The 16,233-nt window shown below is 43.5% G+C and overlaps 1 pseudogene; it reads left to right on the top strand.

The window, feature by feature from the left end:
- Positions 1–11,108: 11,108 nt before the first annotated feature.
- On the top strand, positions 11,109–12,274 carry LOC125511646 (annotated as a pseudogene).
- Positions 12,275–16,233: the final 3,959 nt, after the last annotated feature.

The following is a 16,233-nucleotide window of genomic DNA, read 5'->3' as shown; positions in this document are numbered from 1 at the left end:
CTGTGAAGTTTCAGGTCATTCTGAGAACTTTTGTTTCTGCACATAAATAACACCATGGTAATTCTGCTGAAAACAACGTCAGTCCGGGTTAGTTCCATTCAAATCATGCAAGTTAGAGTCCAAAACAAGGGCAAAAGTGTTTGGAAAAGTAGATACAACGGAGACGTATCAACAACCCCGTGATGAGGAATTGCCTAGTAAAGATGAAATTATTGGTCTTGCTTCTATTGCCGTGCCTCCTACTGATCCTTTAGAACAATATTTACTAGACCTTGAAAATGATCTGTTCATGAATGAAAGAAGGGAAATAGATGAAGTATTCTTTAAATAGGGACCTATTCTGAAACACAACTTGCCTGTTGAAATCCCAGGGGATCCTCCTCCACCCAAGGGTGATTCCGTGTTTGAGCTTAAACCATTACCTGATACTCTTAAATATGCTTATCTTGATGAAAATAAGATATATCCTGTTATTATTAGTGCTAACCTTTCAGAGAAGGAGGAAGAGAAATTTTTGAAAACTCTGAAGAAGCATTGTGCTGCTATTGGATATACTCTTGATGATCTTAAGGGCATTAGTCCCACTCTATGTCAACACAAAATAAATTTAGAGAAAGATGCCAAACCAGTTATTGATCACCAACGACGGCTGAATTCTAAGATGAAAGAAGTGGTAAGAAAGGAAATATTAAAGCTCCTTGAGGCAGGTATAATTTATCCCATTGCTGATAGTCAGTGGGTAAGTCCTGTCCATTGTGTCCCTAAGAAGGGAGGTATTACTGTTGTTCCTAATGATAAAGATGAATTGACCCCGCAAAGAATTATTACAGGTTATAGGATGGTAATTGATTTCCGCATATTAAATAAAGCTACTAAAAAGATCATTACCCTTTGCCTTTTATTGATCAAATGCTAGAAATATTATCCAAACATACACATTTTTGCTTTCTAGATGGTTACTCTGGCTTCTCTCAAATACCTGTGTCAGTTGATGATGAAGCAAAGACCACTTTTACTTGCCCTTTCGGTACTTTTGCTTATAGACGTATGCCTTTTGGTTTATGTAATGGACCTGCTACCTTTCAAAGATGCATGATGGCTATATTCTATGACTTTTTGTGAAAAGATTTGTGAGGTTCTCATGGACGATTTCTCTGTTTATGGATCCTCTTTTGATGATTGCTTGAGCAACCTTGATCGAGTTTTGCAGAGATGTGAAGAAACTAATCTTGTCTTGATCTGGGAGAAGTGCCACTTTATGGTTAATGAAGGTATTGTCTTGGGGCATAAAATTTCTGAAAGAGATATTGAAGTTGATAAAGCTAAAGTCGATGCTATTTAAAAGATGTCGTGTCCCAAGGACATCAAAGGTATAAGAAGTTTCCTTGGTCATGCCATTTTTTATAGGAGGTTCATTAAGGACTTATCAAAAATTTCTCGGCCTCTGACTAACCTATTACAAAAATATATTCCATTTGTCTTTGATGATGATTGTGTAGAAGCATTTGAAATACTTAAGAAAGCATTGATTTCTGCACCTATTGTTCAGCCAGATGATTGGAATTTACCCTTTGAAATTATGTGTGATGCTAGTGATTATGCTGTAGGTGCTGTTCTAGGGCAAAGAGTTGATAAGAAATTAAATTTTATTCAATATGCTAGTAAAACTCTAGACAATGCCCAGAGAAATTATGCTACCACTAAAAAGGAATTCTTAGCAGTTGTATTTGCTTGTGATAAGTTCAGACCTTATATTGTTGATTCTAAAGTAACTATTCACACTGATCATGCTTCTATTAAATACCTTATGGAAAAGAAAGATGCTAAACCTAGGCTTATTAGATGGTTCTCCTGCTACAAGAATTTGATTTGCATATTATTGATAGAAAGGGAGCTGAGAACCCCGTTGCAGACAACTTGTCTAGGTTAGAAAATGTTCTTGATGACCCACTACCTATTGATGATAGCTTTCCTGATGAACAATTAAATGTCATAAATGCTTCTCGAACTGCTCCATGGTATGCTGGTTGTGCTAATTATATTGTTGCTAAACTTATACCACCTAGTTTCACATACCAGCAAAAGAAAAAGTTCTTCTATGATTTGAGACATTACTTTTGGGATGACCCACATCTTTATAAAGGTGTAAATGGTATTATTAGACGTTGTGTACCTGAGCATGAACAGGAACAGATCCTACGCAAGTGTCACTCCGAGGCTTCAGGAGGACACCATGCTGGAGATAGAACTGCGCATAAGGTATTGCAATCCGGTTTTTATTGGCCTACTCTCTTCAAGGATGCCCGTAAGTTTGTCTTGTCTTGTGATGAATGTCAAAGAATTGGTAATATTAGTAGACGTCAAGAAATGCCTATGAATTATTCACTGGTTATTGAACCATTTGATGTTTGGGGCTTTGATTATATGGGACCTTTTCCTTCCTCTAACGGGTATACACATATTTTAGTTGCTGTTGATTACGTTACTAAGTGGGTAGAAGCTATTCCAACTAGTAGTTCTGATCATAACACCTCTATTAAGATGCTTAAAGAAGTTATTTTTCCGAGGTTTGGAGTCCCTAGATATTTAATGACTGACGGTGGTTCACATTTTATTCATGGTGCTTTTAGTAAAATGCTTGCTAAGTATGATGTTAACCATAGAATTGCATCTCCTTATCACCCACAGTCTAGTGGTCAAGTAGAATTGACTAATAGAGAGCTCAAATTAATTTTGCAAAAGACCGTTAATAGATCCAGGAAGAATCGGTCCAAGAAACTTTATGATGCATTATGGGCCTATAGAACTGCATATAAAAATCCTATGGGTATGTCTCTGTATAAAATGGTTTATGGCAAAGCATGTCACTTACCTCTTGAGCTAGAACATAAGGCATATTGGGCCATTAAAGAGCTCAATTATGATTTTAAACTTGCCGATGAGAAGAGGTTATTTGACATTAGCTCACTAGATGAATGGAGAACCCAAGCCTATGAGAATGCCAAACTATTTAAAGAAAAAGTTAAAAGATGGCATGACAAAAGGATACAAAACGTGAGTTTAATGTAGGTAATTATGTATTGCTATACAACTCTCGTTTAAGATTTTTTTGTAGGCAAACTTCTCTCTAAATGGGAAGGTCCTTACGTTATTGAGGAGCTCTATCGTCCCGGTGCCATAAAAATCAACAACTTCGAAGGCACAAACCCGAAGGTGGTGAACGGTCAAAGAATCAAACATTATATCTTAGGTAATCTCATAAATGGTGAAACTAATATTATTGAAACCGTAACCCTGGAGGAATACATAAGGGACACTTTCCGGAACGTTTCAGACTCCGAAAAGGAATAGGTACATTGTACAGTAAGTAAACCGACTCCAAAACAGTTCTAATGGCAATATTTCTTTTTTTGGAATATTTAAGAAAATAGGAAAACAAGAAGCAGTCCGGGAAGGACACGAGGCTTCCACGAGGGTGGAGGGCGCGCCCTACCCCCCTAGGCGCGCCCCCTGCCTCGATGGCACCTCGTGTGCTCTCCGGACTCCGTTTTCTTGCAAGATACTTCTTTTGGTTGGTAAAAAATCATTATATAATCTCTCGAATGTTTTGACCACCGTACCACGCAAATATCCTCTGTTCTTGTTTCGAGATGTTTTCTGTTAGGGTTGTCAAGGCCAGGCATCATGTCGTCCCCCTCCTCCAACAATGGTGACAAAGATGCTTGGCTAATGAAGGTAGAATTGAAGAGGGAAGAACCTATGGAGATCAATAAGGATGAAGGGATCAAGAAGGCCATGGAGGACCAAATTCCAGCAGCAGAAGACATCCTTCAACTTGATCACAATCTTCTTACCCCAACTGAGATCGAAGCTTTCAAGATGATTGAGTTAGCTCGTATACAAAACAAGTATCTCACACGTGAAAATATTTTGTTGAAGGAGCATATCATCGCACTCAAGGGCATTATCCGCAAGTTGGAGGACCTCCTACGCTCGATGTGCGACTATCCATCATCAACAACTCCACCTTCTTCACCAACAAAGAAGAACTGAGTATCTGGTATGGGCACTCCCCTTGGCAACTGCCAAGCTTGGGGGAGTGCCTTGGTATCGTATCACCATCACTTTTATCTTTACCGTTTTCTTACACTAGTAGAAAAAGGACCTAATGTGAGACACATTAGTGCCGGTTTGATTTTAGCCCGGTACTAATGGTACCATTAGTGCCGGTTCGAATGGCTATGCATTAATGCCGGTTCGTGTTGAACCTTTAGTACCGGTTCGTGCCACGAACCGGTACTAAAGGGATGATGGCAGGCTGGCGTCAGGCCGGGGCCCCACGATCACCTTTAGTACCGGTTCGTGTCACAAACTGGTACTAAGGGCTAACCTTTAGTACCAGTTTGTGCCATGAACCGGTACTAAAGGGGTGTTACCAACCGGTACTAAATCTGGTCAAACTACTTATTCTAGAAGTATTAATTTTACTACATAATTATTCAAGAATATTAGTGTTACTAAATAGTTATTTCAATTTTTTAAATTTTGGTCAAATCTGGTCAAACTATGGTCAAACTATGGTCAAACTTATTCAAGAAATATTAGTGTTACTAAATAATTACTGTTTTTTAGAAAAATAGTTTCAGACTCAAACGGTGAAACGTGTGACCTAATGCTCAAGCTAAACTGCAGAGGGTTAATAGGATTGACAGCTTACATTTGTCAGGAAAACAACAAGTGCAGACTTGGAATGTAGGGGGAATAGAACTCCGAAGTTAAGCGTGCTTAGGCTGGGGGAGTGAGAGGATGGGTGACCGGCCGGGAAGTCAGGCGATTTGGAATGAGTGATCCACACTTGAGCAGTTAAGAGAGGTGATTAGAGACTAAATCATCATATAATTCAGAAAAATAAAAAATCGAAAAAAAATCAAATTTTTTTCCAAAATTTTCAAAAAAAAACCTTTAGTACCGGTTGGTAACACCAACCGGTACTAAAGGTCCCTCATACCAGGGCGCGAGCTCACGCCACGTGGTGGCACTTTAGCGCCGGTTCGTGCCGAACCGGTACTAAGGGGGGGGGGGGCTTTAGTGCCCACCCTTTAGTGCTGGTTATGGAACCGGCACTAAAGGCCCTTACGAACCGGCGCTAAAGCTCTGTTTTCTACTAGTGTTAGTTCGATCCTTTTGGTAATATCTTGATCTAGTAGAATAAAGTTTTAGTATGATCTAGTTGTGAGTTTTGCTTTATGATCCCTCTTTGTAATCGAGTCCGTGAGCTATATAATAAAGATTAGTGTTGAGTCAAGGACTTGATTATCTTGCTATGATTATGAGTGAATAAAAGAAAAAGAAAGAACAAAAAGAAATAAAAAGAGATCATATTGATCTTATGGAGAGTAATGACTTCACATATAAAGAGTATGATGATTAAAAGTTGTTGAGAGTTGACAAACATACTTTTGGTCACCGTTGGAATTAATAGGAAGTAATAAAGAAAGAGAGGTTTTCACATATAAATATACTATCTTGGACATCTTTTATGATTGTGAGCACTCACTAAAATATGACATGCTAAAGAGTTGATATTGGACAAGGAAGACAACGTAATGGGTTATGTTTTCTTACATCTGAAATAAATTATATTGTCATGGATCATCTAGCATGTTGAGCTTGCCTTTCCCTCTCATGCTAGCCAAGTTCTCTGCACCAAGTAGAAATACTACTTGTGCTTCTAAATATCCCTAAACCCAGTTCTGCCATGTGAGTCCACCATATCTACCTATGGATTGAGTAAGATCCTTCAAGTAAGTTGTCATCGGTGCAAGCAATAAATATTTCTCTCTAAATATGTATGACTTATTAATGTGGAGAAAATAAGCTTTATATGATCTTGTGATGTGGAAGAAATAAAAGTGACGGACTGCATAATAAAGGTCCACATCACAAGTGGCAATATAAAGTGACATTCTTTTGCATTAAGATTTTGTGCATCCAACCATAAAAGCGCATGACAACCTCTGCTTCCCTCTGCGAAGGGCCTATCTTTTACTTTTATCTTCTACCTTATATAAGAGTCATGGTGATCTTCACCTTTCCTTTTGTATTTTATCCTTTGGCAAGCACAATGTGTTGGAAAGATCCAGATATATATAGCTAATTGGACGTGAGTTTTCATGAACTATTATGGTTGACATTACCCTTGAGGTAAAACGTTGGGAGGCAAAACTATAAGCCCCTATCTTTCTTTGTGTCCGATTAAAACTCCATACCCATAAATATTGCGTGAGTGTTAACAATTGTGAAAGACTAAATGATAGTTGAGTATGTGGACTTGCTGAAAAGCTCTTATGTTGACTCTTTCCTATGTTATGATAAATTGCAATTGCCTCAATGACTGAGATTAGAGTTTGTTGGTTCTCAACGAAGTTTATGATTCATACTTGAAATTGTGATTGAATTGTTACTTTAGCATAAGAGATCATATGACTATATATATCCGTATTTTATATTTATCGACGCCTCTATCTCTAAACATGTGAACATATTTTTCGATTTCGGCTTTCGCTTGAGGACAAGCGAGGTCTAAGCTTGGGGGAGTTGATACGTCCATTTTGCATCATGATTTTGTATCGATATTTATTGCATTATGGGCTGTTATTACACATTACTTATGCCTATTCTATCTTATTTTACAAGGTTTACATAAAGAGGGAGAATGCCGGCAGCTGAAATTCTGGGCTGGAAAAGGAGCAAATATTAGATACCTATTCCGCACAACTCCAAAAGTACTAAAACTCCACGGAAGTTATTTTTGGAAATAATAAAAAATACTGAGCGAAGAAAATAGCAGAGGGGGTCCACACCCTGGCCAGGAGGGTGGGGGCGCGCCCTACCCCCCTGGGCGTGCCCCCTGCCTCGTGGGCCCCCTGGTGGCCCTTCGATGCCCATCTTTTGCTATATGAGGTCTTTCGTCTGATTAAAAAATAATAAACAAGCTTTCAGGACGAAACTCCGCCGCCACGAGGCGGAACCTTGGCAGAACCAATCTAGGGCTCCAACAGAGCTGTTCTGCCGGGGACACTTCCCTCCGACAAGGGGAAATCATCACCATCGTCATCACCAATGATCCTCTCATCGGGAGGGGGTCAATCTCCATCAACATCTTCACCAGCACCATCTCATCTCAAACCCTAGTTCATCTCTTGTATCCAGTCTTTGTATCCAAACCTTAGATTGGTACCTGTGGGTTGCTAGTAGTGTTGATTACTCCTTGTAGTTGATGCTAGTTGGTTTACTTGGTGGAAGATCATATGTTGAGATCCATTATGCATATTAATACCCCTCTGATTATGAACATGAATATGCTTTGTGAGTAGTTACGTTTGTTCCTGAGGACATGAGAGAAGTCTTGCTATTAGTAGTCATGTGAATTTGGTATTCGTTCGATATTTTGATGAGATGTATGTTGTCATCCCTCTAGTGGTGTCATGTGAACGTCGACTACATGACACTTCACCATTGTTTGGGCCTAGAGGGAGGCATTGGGAAGTAATAAGTAGATGATGGGTTGCTTGAGTGACAGAAGCTTAAACCCTAGTTTATGCGTTGCTTCGTAATGGGCTGATTTGGATCCATACATTTCATGCTATGGTTAGGTTTACCTTAATACTTCTGTTGTAGTTGCGGATGCTTGCAATGGGGGTTAATCATTAGTGGGATGCTTGTCCAAGTAAGGACAACACCCAAGCACCGGTCCACCCACATATCAAATTATCAAAGTACCGAACGCGAATCATATGATCGTGATGAAAACTAGCTTGACGATAATTTCCATGTGTCCTCGGGAGCGCTTTACTTCATATAAGAGTTTGTCCAGGCTTGTCCTTTGCTACAAAAAGGATTGGGCTATCTTGCTGCACCTTATTTACTTTTATTACTTGCTACTCGTTACAAATTACCTTATCACAAAACTATCTGTTACCAATAATTTCAGTGCTTGCAAAGAATACCTTACTGAAAACTGCTTATCATTTCCTTCTGCTCCTCGTTGGGTTCGACACTCTTACTTATCAAAAAGGCTACGATAGATCCCCCACACTTGTGGGTCATCACCCATCTTCTTCTGTACGTTGATGATATCGTACTTGCGGCATCCTCAACGCCCCTTCTTCGCTCCATCGTCGACAAGCTACAACAGGAGTTTGCCATGACAGATATGGGCGATCTTCACTACTTCCTCGGCATCCGCATGCAGCGTACAACATGGGGGTTCTTCCTCAACCAGGCCCAGTATGCCGAGGAGCTTCTTCGCCGCGCCGACATGTCCCAATGCCATGCTGCCTCAACACCAGTGGACATGGCCCCAAAGGTCGCCGCTGCCGCCGGCGCTCCCGTGTCCGACCTATCAGAGTGTCGCAGCCTTGCCGGCGGCTTGCAATATCTCACAATGACGCGTCCGGATCTGGCGTATGCGGTGCAACAAGCTTGCCTTCACATGCATGACCCGCGGGACAGTCACCGCGCCCTCATCAAGCGTATTCTGCGGTATGTCCGCGGCACGCTCCAGCATGGCCTTCTTCTTCTTCTAGCAGCTTCATCGACATACATCATTGCGTATTCGGACGCGGACTGGGCTAGGTGCCCTGACACTCGCCGGTCTACCTCTGGTTACTGCGTGTATCTTGGTGACACGCTCGTCAGCTGGTCCTCCAAAAGTGACAAGTCATCATCTCTCGATCCAGTGCAGAAGCAGAATACCGTGCCCTGGCGAATGCGGTCGCTGATTGTGTATGGTTGAGGCAGCTGCTTGGTGAGCTCTCCATCTCTCAATCGAAGGCCACGGTCATCTTCTGCAATAATGTATCAGCCGTGTACTTGTCTATTAATCCGGTTCATCATCGGAGGACGAAGCACATAGAGCTTGACATTCATTTCGTCCAGGAAAAGGTGGGCCCTTGGCGAGTTCCGTGTTGTACATGTTCCAACAGCTCAACAGCTAGCCGATATCACGACGAAGGGTTTGCCGACATCCGTTTTCCAGCGCTTCAGGTCCAGTCTCTGTGTCTCCTCAGGCATCGACGACATGACTGTGGTGGGGTGTTAGCGAACGTGCTTCTGTAGTGGTCCTATTCCTTAGGCTAGACTAGTGTAATTCTATTGTAACAACCAGTATATATGTACTTGTGTAACCGAGTATTTGACAAAAAACTACAACATTAGCGGTTACCGTCCCACAGAACTACCACATTCAAAAAAGTGACTGATAACTACCAAAAAATTCTAATTTTGTGACTAAAAACTACCACTTTTGAAAAATGGCAAGTTTAGACGATTTAAACACATTTATGACATGCGGGACCCACTCGCCAGGGCTGACATGGCGGCAAAGTCAACTATGTTTGTTTTGACCATTAGTGTTGACCGTTATGACAAGTGGGGCCCACATCAATCTTCTTCTTCCTCCTCTCTCTCTCTTTGGTATTTCAACAAACAACTTATGTGCATGGAGGAAAGCCGGTGAACTCCGGCCGACGACGGACGTGAGCGTGCTCTTCCAGCTGCCATCCCTGACCCCAGGACCGAGCCACACCGCCCCCTCTACCGCGCAGGCGTGCGCCAAAACCACGCACCGCCGCAGCACCCGAGCTACCCGTCCTCTCCCTTGCGCGCACGCGACACGAGCTCGTGCAGCCATGGCGCCTCTGTGCCTCGCGCCCCTGCCTCGACAGAAACTCCGGCGAGCCCTCAAGATACTTCCCATCGCATGCTGGCTTCTTCGCTGCTGCCCCTGCTTTGGTCCTCCTGCTGCTGCGCACCGGCGCGCGCGTGCTTTCCTCCGTCTAAAGCCTCCGCCTCCACGAACCGCTCCGTCCTCATGGCCGAGCACCTCGCCGCTGGCCAACGCCGCGGACATTTGCGACCGCGCACGCTCGGAGCAGGTGCAAGCTTGCCAGCTACCGTCTGCATGCAACATCGGGTCGGCACCGCTGCATGCTGTTGTCGTTACCGGGGCGCGAGGAGGAGGTCCTCGGCCAGCGGCAGCACGCCGCCGTCGCACGCCTATAGCTCAGACACGGTGGCGCCGAGCACGCTCGCCACCTCCTACGCGACCTCGCCTCCATCGCCTCTTTCCCTTAGATGCACAGAAGGTGCTTGACGAAATGCCTGAGAGAGACGGGAGAAGGAGGAGGAGGAAGGTTGACGATGACGTGTGGGCCCCACTTGTCATAACGGCCAACTTGACAGTCAAAACAAACGGGGCTAACTTCGTCGCCACGTCAGCCCTGATGGGTGGGCCCTGTCTGTCATAAACGCGTTTAAATCGTCTAAACTTGCAATTTTTCAAAAGTGATAGTTTTTAGTTACAAAATTAAAAAAATTTGATAGTTATCAGTCACTTTTTTGAATGTGATAATTCTGTGGGACGGCAACTCCTAATGTGATAGTTTTTTGTCAAATACTCTGTGTAACCCCAATCAATAATCAAGGAAGTGTTACACGATCTCTCTCTTGCTACCCTCGTTCAGACTCCAACAAAGATCATCGGATACATCGAATGTAGAATGACGCGTATGTTGCCGTAGTCTAAGACGTTGAACCGACGTTGGATATTCGATTCCAGGTATGCTATGACCGTGCGCTGTATGCATGACATACACGCCCGTGCACGCACGAAGCATAGTACATTATGCAACACTTGGTCAAAAAATAATATAGGGTAGTTTTTGTTTTTTCGAAAAAAAAATATTGAGAAGTTGACTTGGGACAAAGCTATACCTTGCAATAATGTGGAATAATTTTCCCCGCACGAAAAAGAAAGTGTATGTACTTTCTGAATTTCGTTGACTTGAGTGCCATCTATGCATGGTACATCGATCCGTGCACGTACTTAGCAAAACATGTCTACTTGCTAGTAGTAATATCCAAATTAATTAACTCCCCGCAAAACATGTCTACTCTAATTAATTTGCCTCTATGCAAAATACATCCGTGCACGACGTAGATCAAACAGCTAGCGCCTAGCAGTAGATGGAACGCCACAAAAATCTTAGGAATAGCTATATATATCTGCATGAAATGCAGGCCATTACATCCGCATCCACCACAAAAGTAAATAGCTCTCCGGCCTATAGCGACCAACAGGCAGGTAGTTGTGATGGCGTCTTCATCTCTGTCAGTGGTGCTGCTCCTTCTGTGCCTGGCCGCGGTGGCGTCGGCGCAGATGTCCCCGACGTTCTACGACGCGTCATGCCCCGGGGCGCTGGCCACCATCAAGAACGGTGTGGTGGCCGCCGTGAGCAGCGACCCCCGCATGGCCGCGTCGCTGCTCCGGCTGCACTTCCATGACTGCTTTGTCCAAGCAAGTCCTTCACACAGTATTTGTTATTGTTTGGATCGGTTTCATTTGCTGAACACCAGCGGTTAACCCGTGCCTGGCTTCGTACATGCAGGGCTGCGACGCGTCCGTTCTGCTGGCTGGCAACGAGCGGAACGCGAGGCTTCGACGTCATCGACAAAATCAAGTCGAATGTGGAGCAGGCGTGCAAGCGCACCGTCTCCTGCGCCGACATCCTCGCCGTCGCCGCTCGCGATTCCGTCGTCGCCGTAAGAACTAACATGATCTTTCAACCCCTTTTTAATTAATAATCTGTTTGCATGCGTGTCACGGTTGAACTGAGGTTAGTACTCATCGGCTTTACTTGTGTAGGTAGGAGGGCCGTCATGGACAGTCTCTCTGGGGAGGAGGGACTCCGACACGGCTAGCGAGACACTGGCCAACCGTGACCTGCCTGCCCCATCACTTAGCGTCACCGACCTCATCACCCGCTTCGCCGCCAAGGGGCTCAACCACACCGATATGGTCGCCCTCTCTGGTGCGCACACCATAGGGCAGGCGCAGTGCAAGAACTTCAGGACCAGGCTCTACAGCGAGGAGAACATTGACCCGGCCTTGGCGACGTCGCGCAAGGCCACCTGCCCTCAGCTAACCGGCTCTGGCGACAGCAACTTGGCCCCATTGGACGATACGACCCCGGACATGTTCGACAACGCCTACTTCGTCAACCTCAAGCTCAATAAGGGGCTCCTACACTCCGACCAGGTGCTCTACACCCTTGCCGGTGGTGCCACCGAAGACATCATTGACGGCTTCGCATCTAACCAGGATGCGTTCAACAACGCCTTTGCCGCAGCCATGGTGAAGATGGGGAACATCAGCCCCTTGATTTTCCCACAGGGTCAGGTCAGGCGCATCTGCTCCAGGGCGAACTAAGAATTGCCACGCCAGCCATTTGCACTGAAATGATAGCGTCGACCATGCATCAATCTGCTGCTTTGAGATCGGAATTAGCCACATTTTTTTCTCCACAAAATGAGTCATCCATGTCTTTGCAGCAACTTGTGGTGCCACATACTCCATTATTTCTTGCCTTTTTTGTACCTATTGTAATTTTTTGGATCCCATTATTCTTCAATTTGATTCTCTTCTATACTTTGCTAATTATTCATAACCTATTCACATTTGTTTTTGTATAAAACGTTTTGTCAATTTTTTTTATGATTTCATAATTTTCTAAAGACAATAATCATGTCAAGTTTCCCAAAGTTTCACAGATTGTTCACAAATATTCCAATGAAATTTCACGAAAAGTTCAAGTTTTCACACTTTTCACGTGTGTTTCATATCTGTTCCACCACACATCTGTACCTCTTTTCAAGGAACGGGGTTCATTCTTTCATCCGATTAGATCAAAATTAATAGTTCAGTTAAAAATTCTAGCAAGACATAACAAAGAGTCGTCCCGTCTCTGGGTTGTTAGGAGAAAGGCAATGCCCACTATGACATCTCCTCATGAACTATCAGCGTGCTTTTGAGTACTACTATATTTGGGAAGATATATGATAGAATGACTCACATACATTTCCTTTTTAGAGAGTCCAACCTTCTCCTCCATCAAGTGCTGATGTTATCACCACTAGCTGGTTGGAATGGTCATGGCTGTTTACAACGACAGACCTCCACATGATAGTCTTCGCATGATAGCCTCTCCTCCATCAACCTTTTTGGAATGCTAGTCATGACAGGGGCTGTTATTCCATTCATTAGATACAAAGTAAGATCATTCCTAACATCTCCCCTCCCCTCAATAGTTTTCGGTATTGCGGGAGTTGGACCAAAGAACATGCTCCAGCGGATCTCTTTTCCGCAATATCTTTTTTATAACCCCCCCCCCCCCACCACACCCCTATAGAGGCAGTAATCCATGAAGTGTTGGCGGGAGACAACCGACAAAAAAATAAAACAAAAAGGAAAACAAGAAAAGGAATTATCCCAATTCATCGAGATCTTTTGCCGGGGCAATAAGGAGAATAGGAGGAGAACTCATTGGCTGGCTTGGGATAAACTAATGAGACCCAAAGGCGAAGCGGGTATGGGATTTCATGATCTTAGATTATTTAATCATGTGCTTCTGGCTAACCAAGTTTGTTGGTTATTGGTTTATCAGCATCCACTATGTGCAAAGGTGATGAAGGCAAAATATTATCCTCGTGGGCATGTCCTGGATACGGTCTTCCCGCAAGCGATGTTGGTGACTTGGCAAAATGTTATGCATGACCTTAAGCTGCTTTAAAACGGTGTTATTTGAAGTGTTTTGATGGTGCTAGTATAAATATTTGGAGAGGTAATTGTCTTCCCAGAGATTATATCCACACAAAAAAAATCTGTTTTGAAGAATTGAACTGGGTGTGTGAGTTATTCATGAGAGGTCTAGGAGATGGGATGAGAGAATTTCATCACACACATGTTTTATCACCATGATGTTGAGGAAATTTTAAAATTTCCTATTCAATCTGTGGGAGAGGGAGATTTTATTGCTTGGCACTATGAGAAAAATGGTTTTCTTTAGATTAAGAGTGCGTATAGGCTGGCATTGAAACACAATGACAATAAGGTAGATTTTGGGAACTCTAGTACCACCATGAGCAGGGAAAGGATGCTTTGTTGGGGAACGTAGTAATTCAAATTTTTTCCTACGATCACGCAAGATCTAATTAGGAGATGCATAGCAACGAGAGGGGAGAGTGTGTCCACGTATCCTCGTAGACCGAAAGCGGAAGCGTTTAGTAACGCGGTTGATGTAGTTGAACGTCTTCACGATCCAACCGATTCAAGTACCGAATGTACGACACCTCCGTGTTCAGCACACGTTTAGCATGATGACGTCCCTCGAGCTCTTGATCCAGGAGAGAGTAAAGGGAGAGTTCCGTCAACACGACGGCCTGATGATGGTGATGGTGATGTGATCCGCGCAGGGCTTCGCCTAAGCGCTACGACGCTATGATCGAAGAAGTAAACTGTGGAGCAGGGCATTGCACACGGCTAAGAGAACAACTGTTGTGCTTTGGGGTGCCCCCTTGTCCCCGTATATAAAGGAGGAGGGGAGGAGGCCGGCCACAAGGGGCGTGCCAAGGAGAGCGGAGTCGTACTAGGACTCCAGTCCTAGTAGGATTCGCCCCCACTTTTTTTTCCTTCTACCGGAGGGGGGAAAGGGGAAGGAGATGGAGTAGGAGAAGGAAAGGGGGTGGCACCCCGTTCCCTAGTCCAATTCGGCCTCCTCCCTTGTGGGGGCCGCACCTGACCCTTGTGGGCTGGTTAGCCTCCCTCCTATGGCTCATATGGCCCATATCTTTCCGCGGGGGGTTTCAGCAACCCCTCTGGTACTCCGGTATGTACCCGATACACTTCGGAACCCTTTCGGTGTCCGAATACTACCTTCCAATATATCAATCTTTACCTCTCGACCATTTAGAGACTCCTCGTCATGTCCGTGATCTTATCCGGGACTGCGAACAAACTTCGTTCACCAAAACACTTAACTCATAAATACAAATCGTCGTCGAACGTTAAGCTTGCGGAGCCTATGAGTTCGAGAACTATGTAGAGATGACCGAGACACATCTCCGGTCAATAACCAATAGCGGAATCTGGATTCTCATATTGGTTCCTACATATTCTACGAAGATCTTTATCGGTCAAACCGCATAACAACATAAGTTATTTCCTTTGTCATCGGTATGTTACTTGCCCGAGATTCGATCGTCGGTATCATCATACCTAGTTCAATCTCGTTACTAGCAAGTCCCTTAGTCGTTCCGTAATGCATCATCCCGTAACTAACTCATTAGCCACATTGCTTGCAAGGCTTATAGTGATGTGCATTACCGAGACGGCCCAGAGATACCTCTTCGATACACGGAGTGACAAATCCTAATCTTGATCTATGCCAACTCAACAAACACCTTCGGAGACACCTGTAGAGCATCTTTATAATCACCCAGTTACGTTGTGACATTTGATAGCACACAAAGTGTTCCTCCGGTATTCGGGAGTTGCATAATCTCATAGTGAGAGGAATATGTACAAGTCATGAAGAAAACAATAGCAATAAAACTAAACGATCATTATGTTAAGCTAACAGATGGGTCTTGTCCATCACATCATTCTCTAATGATGTGATCCCGTTCATCAAATGACAACACATATCTATGGTTAGGAAACTTAACCATCTTTGATTAACGAGCTAGTCAAGTAGAGGCATACTAGGGATACTCTGTTTTGTCTATGTATTTACACATGTATTAAGTTTCTGGTTAATACAATTCTAGCATGAATAAAAAATATTTATCATGATATAAGGAAATATAAATAACATTTTTATTATTGCCTTTAGGGCATATTTCCTTGAGTCTCCCACTTGCACTAGTGTCGATAATCTAGTTCACATCACCATGTGATTTAACACTCTATAGTTCACATCGCTATGTGATTAACAGCCAAAGAGTACTAAGGTGTGATCATGTTTTGCTTGTGAGAGAAGTTTAGTCAACGTCTGCCACATTCAGATCCATATGTATTTTGCAAATTTCTATGTCTACAATGCTGTGTACGGAGCTTCTCTAGCTAATTGCTCCCACTTTCAATATGTATCCAGATTGACACTTAGAGTCATCCAGATCAGCGTCAAAGCTTGCATCGACGTAACCCATTATGACGAACTTTTTGCCACCTCCATAATTGAGAAACATATCCTTATTCTACTAAGGATAATTTTGACCGTTGTCCAGTAATCCACTCCTGGATCAATATTGTACCCTCTTGCCAAACTCATGGTGAGGTACACAATAGGTCTGGTACATAGCATAGTATACTTTATAGAATCTATGACTAAGGCA

This window comes from Triticum urartu, chromosome 5, assembly GCF_003073215.2.
Source record: "Triticum urartu cultivar G1812 chromosome 5, Tu2.1, whole genome shotgun sequence".
NCBI classification, from domain to species: Eukaryota; Viridiplantae; Streptophyta; class Magnoliopsida; order Poales; family Poaceae; genus Triticum; species Triticum urartu.
Note: the sequence above shows the minus strand (reverse complement) of the source record. Positions and strands in the feature narration are given on the sequence as shown.